The following is a 5,931-nucleotide window of genomic DNA, read 5'->3' on the forward strand; positions in this document are numbered from 1 at the left end:
AATTAAATTACTTTAAAAGGTGCTCACTGTTGGTGATTTGTTTCTGGGTTCCTCTGGGCTGCATATCAAAGTGTCCTTGGGCAAAATACTGAACTGCGAATCGGGTGTGATAGATCAAACACTGTGTGCGTAGTTGAAGTGCTGAATAAATGTTTGTGTAAATAGATATAGATGGCATGTAGGGTAAAGTATTTGGTCAGTAAGTGGTCAATAAGACTACAAAAGTACTGTATATACAAGTGGGCTAAGAAATAAAGAACAGATGCAGAAATATGGGCGGAAATCTGTGCCATCAGAAACTGAATTTGAATAAGTTAAATTTGAATTTGAATTGCTCAGATTGAATCTGAATTGTAACTTGAATAAATGCTTTTGAAAACTGAATTTGAATTAGTCTAATTTGAAATTGAATTTATGGTTTGAAAATGATCATCACTAAATTGAAATTGAATTTTATATTTTGAAAATGAATTGATTTGCTTTGAAACTGCATTTTATCCTTTAAAAATTCAGCTCTCGAATACTTTCAGTTTCACTTCTCACCATTCAGTTTCAGTTCTACAATTCAATTTCAGTTCCAAAATTCAGTTTTTTGGAACTTACATCCAGTTCCGGTTCAAGCGCAGATTAATAGAACTACGTTTTACTAGCGGACCGAAAGTGTTACTGACGGGAATCTACAGCGTCTTGAGCTGAATTAAGACTTCAGAAGTCATTCGTCATGTCGAATGACCAGCGGATAAACTCTCAGGTTGGTAATAAATGTATTACATGTATAAGAACAAGCGTCATGTTAACAAATGATAGCCGTACGGTAACTTTTATGCTTATTGTAGCTGCTAGCTAAAAACGCTAATTTAGCGTAGTTTGCCCTGAATTCAGCTTTGACAACAAATATGATCGACTGTTTCTAGTAGAATTCCAAAGTTGTCATCTTGGACCCTCTCAGAGTACCCCCTCTGTATGCTTGCAGAGACCCCTACAGTAGGGAAACATGCAAAACGGTGTCCAAACCTTTTGTATTTTAGCTTTATTTATGTCTTACACAGCATCCGAACTCTTTAGCTAACTTAATAACTTTAGCTAAAGTGAATAGTTAGTCTAATTCATTAGTGCAGCATTACTGGATCACCTGTTTGAAGTGATATAATATGATATACAACTATCACTGTGTTTAACTACCATAATAATTCTACTTAATTAGATTTTTATTTTTTATTTTTTAAACATACTGCTCCATTACTATGTTTGACAGGCTGAAGTTGTCGGGTCACCTCCTAAATCGACCATCTTTTACAGGTGTTTTGTGCCAGAAATGGAGTGTCCACTGAAGACTGAAGATACTGAATCTCTACGCCTTGCCATCCATCCCTCTTGTGCCTTCATCTAGACAAGAGACAAACTTAACCACTCTCATATGCTCTGTACCTACATCACCTTCCCTGACAGTCGTAGCTTGGCTCATCTGAGGGTGAAATTATAAGAATGTGTTATTTTGCAAAGTGCTCTCTAGGGTTCCTAAATAAAATATGGCATTGAGGTCTTTTTAATTAATCCCTTCTTCTGAAATATAAGAACCTCTCCTGGTTTTAATGGCACTTTGGATTTCCTTACTTTCTGTTCCACTCCCAACCCCAAATAGATGCTGACAAGCTGCCACAGTAACATGGAAGAGGGAAAGAAGTTGGAAAGGACTACTACAAATAAACCTAATGCCTAACAATGTAAAATAAGAACAATAATAAAGATAAGATGAAGTAACAAGTTTTTAGTTTTTAGTTTATTCCAAATGATCATCCAGATGTCTGTGACATGTGATGACAAACACCATAATGGAAGGCCTTAGTCATCACATGCTTAAACTCATATATTTTTGCATATGCTGAACAGGCAGTCAGACATGCTGTAACTGTGGGGTAGAAAACAGCATAAACACCATACGGCAGGGGTCTCAAACTCCAGTCCTCGAGGGCATGGAAAAGTTGCATGACACTGGCCCTCGAGGACTGGAGTTTGAGACCCCTGTCATATGGAATATGACAGGTGTGGTTGAACTGCATGAAGACTCTGAAGTTTCTCTTCTCTTCTGGCAGGACAGGAATGTGGCCTTGTCCTGTGAGCCACTGTAAGGATGTACTTAGAGTAGAACTGGACTGTCACCGGCCTCAGGCTCTTCACCCTTTTCAGAGACAAAGAAGTCATTTAGATAAAATATTAGATATTGTTTACCTGTAAATGCACAAAGTAAATTTAGAAATGTAATTGTTGTTAAGAGTGAACAAGCACTGATAGTGTAATCTACAGCTGTGGCCAAACGTTTAGAGAATGAGAAGTGTTGTTTGCTTATTTACAAAGTTTGCTGTTTCAGTGATAGTTGTATATCATATTATATCACTTCAAACAGAGGTGATCCAGTAATGCTGCACTGAATTAGACTAACTATTCACTTTAGCTAAAGTTATTAAGTTAGCTAAAGAGTTGGGATGCTGTGTAAGACATAAATAAAGCTAAAATACAAAAGGTTTGGACACCGTTTTGCATGTTTCCCTACTGTAGGGGTCTCTGCAAGCATACAGAGGGGGTACTCTGAGAGGGTCCAAGATGACAACTTTGGAATTCTACTAGAAACAGTCGATCATATTTGTTGTCAAAGCTGAATTCAGGGCAAACTACGCTAAATTAGCGTTTTTAGCTAGCAGCTACAATAAGCATAAAAGTTACCGTACGGCTATCATTTGTTAACATGACGCTTGTTCTTATACATGTAATACATTTATTACCAACCTGAGAGTTTATCCGCTGGTCATTCGACATGACGAATGACTTCTGAAGTCTTAATTCAGCTCAAGACACTGTAGATTCCCGTCAGTAACACTTTCGGTCCGCTAGTAAAACGTAGTTCTATTAATCTGCGCTTGAACCGGAACCAGATGTAAGTTCTAAAAAACTTAATTTTGGAACTGAAATTGAATTGTAGAACTGAAACTGAATGGTGAGAAGTGAAACTGAAAGTATTCGAGAGCTGAATTTTTAAAGGATAAAATGCAGTTTCAAAGCAAATCAATTCATTTTCAAAATATAAAATTCAATTTCAATTTAGTGATGATCATTTTCAAACCATAAATTCAATTTCAAATTAGACTAATTCAAATTCAGTTTTCAAAAGCATTTATTCAAGTTACAATTCAGATTCAATCTGAGCAATTCAAATTCAAATTTAACTTATTCAAATTCAGTTTCTGATGGCACAGATTTCTGCCCATACAGAAACAAGGAAGCAATAAAGAGTTGAAATTAAGTTATGATGATGTGAGTAGGTATGCAGGCAAATTTTCATCAGAGCTGTGCTGCAAACAAATTGAATTGTTGTTTAACACTGTTTTAACTTGTCCCTGTATTAGCAAGCACAGCAGCCAATGGAAATTTGTTCGACAATATGCAAAGTAAACCACGGAAACATTTTTTTAGCAGAAAACCGGCGTAAGCATGAAAGACTGCATCGCTTTAAACAAGTTAATGAAAAAAAGTCAAACCTGAAAGCATGGCCAGGACGTGAACTTTTCATTCAGCAACTTTTTATAGCCCTGTATCTTTCTAGCCCACAGATGGTGAGTGCACTGTCAAAAGATACATTCAGAAGATAAAATCTTCTATAAGCCTGCATGCTTTTATCCTTTGATGTCTGACATTAGCCTGTGTTGTGGTTCAATAAACATGTTTACACTGGCAGTAAGAGACCTGCATTGGATGATGTGCAATTTCCCTTTCCTAGTTTCCATCTCTGAACTGTCATGCTTCATCCCTGAGTCTCCCTTGGGAATATGGTGATGAAAAAGGAGAAACAAACTGAGTTGTGCTAAACAGTAGTTTTCTGAGTGGGCCTGCGCGAATATAAGAACAGATAGAGAAAGAATGCTGACTTGGAATAAAAGACAAAAGCCAACCGGATATCTACAAAGAACAGAGCCTTGACCACATGTAAGCCACACCACTGAGGCCAGATGATACTGGTTTACCAGTGCTCTTTGATCAGACACACAGGATATGATGGAGCTTTCCCTCTTTAACATTTTTATCTCAGATTGCTTTAATCTGAGCATCTATCTGCCATCCTATCCACTCCCATTTCTCTTAACCAGCGGCAGCGCTTGGGGCTGTCAGGAAGATGAGCACAGAGGCACAATGGAATAAAGCAGTGATTTTGTCTGTGGCTGAGTGGGTGTGTTTGGCTACGCTCATACCTCAGACCTTCCTGCTCAGTTCTGAATTGCTTCTTATATCTGATGTTCTTGGATCAGTGTTCCAGTCTATTCTAGGATGCATCTGATACCAACAAGAACTGACAGCAATGTCAAAGAGATGACAGAGCAAAGATGCTGTATATGTATTTGCACGTATACATCTCCTGCTTGTTTAGTGCACATTTTGAGCACATCCAGCCTCTGACTGAACCGCGGCGTCCCCTCCCAGATATTAATCAAGGCGGGCAGTTAACTTTGCTGACTCTGTGCATGTCGCAATTTACCCAGGTCTTCTTATTGCTACGTCAAACCTCATATATTCTCGTGTAAATTTTCAAATGGAAGCTACACGCAAGCTGCAGGCTCAGGGGAATTTTTGTGTGTTCCTGCATTTTAAGCAAAAGTGCTGTCATTTTACTGGGAAATAGATTTTTGGTAATTAAAGAAAAATATATTTAAAATGATAGAATGGCAGCCGAGTTTCTCACATTTTTCTCCTTACCTAAAGTAATTTGGTGAGCTGTGGTTACTGCAGTCCGGCTGTTCAGTCTGACGTCACTAGCCGTGTCTGGACCTAAACTCCGCTGCAGGTCCATATATCAAACGATCACTATGGCATTACTGAGAGTTGAAAAACTGTCTAAAGTCTTTCATCTTTAATAAAATGATCAGCGTTCTGCTCTACCAGGTGTAACAATTGAGTTTAACATCCAGGCATCCATGAAAACGGAATTTATGACATTTAACGGAGTTAGAAGTTAGCAGGGAGTTAGCTCGCTAGCTTCTATCTAAATACAATATAGCATGTCCTGACTGCGGGGTTTTGGAAACAAATTAAAACGTACAGCTCTGCTATCACTTCCAGCATAAATGAAGACAGAAAACTAAAAAGCAGTGACGTTTATAGGGTTACTGAAGTTTGGCTAGCTGGTGTATAATGATGTGCTACGTTACCGCTAGCGACACAGCTATGTTAGCATAATATAAACAAGCTAACTTTTTTTCCACTCAATAAAAGTTAACGTGAGTGTTCTCGGTGGTCAGGAACAAATGTAATCGCATGGCAGGATGCTGTAAAAGGACCAAACTTCAGCCAGGAGAACAACTGAGATAATCCATCCACAATACGAGGTTAGTCATTCATATACTGCTGCATGGGCTGGGCTGTAGTTACATCCTAAGGTTTTAAAAACTGAGCTTAAATAAATGATTAGCGGTAATAAAAGCCGAGGGAGGTCAACAGTGATCACTGACTGTTTTAGGAACTTTTTGAGATCAAATAGAAGAAAATACATAACATTAAACATGTTAACAACACAAAAGCTATATTAAACGCAGACTACTTTAGACCCGGAAGTAGGATTCGTCGTGTCATCACTGAACAACCGGATAGGTTTTTCTTTAAAGTGAGGACCATCGATCAGCTTTGTGGCAAAATGCACAACACTGGAGTCTAGAATGCAGAAATATGTGATTATTATCTATGAAGCTTTAAAAAAAAAGGAAAGTGTGTTGCTTTTTCTTGTGTGTGGCAAAACCCAAAAAGAAGTCAATACAGCACCGACCGCATGTGCAGTGTTGTGCTCACACCCAGTAAAAATCATTAGACCAGTGTCATATATCAGAGAAAATAAATTATTTTTTTTCCCTTAAGGTGTGGAAAGCAGTATTTGCAGGCATGCCAGCATCT

The 5,931-nt window shown here is 38.1% G+C and overlaps 2 long non-coding RNA genes across 2 annotated transcripts; one reads left to right on the forward strand and one right to left on the reverse strand.

The window, feature by feature from the left end:
- The first annotated feature begins 285 nt into the window (after positions 1-285).
- On the forward strand, positions 286-1,764 carry LOC145428960 (uncharacterized). Its single transcript, XR_013909320.1, has 2 exons — positions 286-751; positions 1,300-1,764. It is a non-coding gene; the product is annotated as an uncharacterized LOC145428960 (long non-coding RNA).
- Position 1,765: 1 nt separating this feature from the next.
- LOC145428959 (uncharacterized) lies at positions 1,766-3,260 on the reverse strand. The gene is made up of 2 exons (XR_013909319.1): positions 2,785-3,260; positions 1,766-2,179 (listed from the first exon to the last, which is right to left on the reverse strand). It is a non-coding gene; the product is annotated as an uncharacterized LOC145428959 (long non-coding RNA).
- Between the last annotated feature and the right edge of the window lie 2,671 nt (positions 3,261-5,931).

The sequence above is a fragment of the Astatotilapia calliptera genome, chromosome 5, assembly GCF_964374335.1.
Source record: "Astatotilapia calliptera chromosome 5, fAstCal68.1, whole genome shotgun sequence".
Lineage (NCBI taxonomy): Eukaryota > Metazoa > Chordata > Actinopteri > Cichliformes > Cichlidae > Astatotilapia > Astatotilapia calliptera.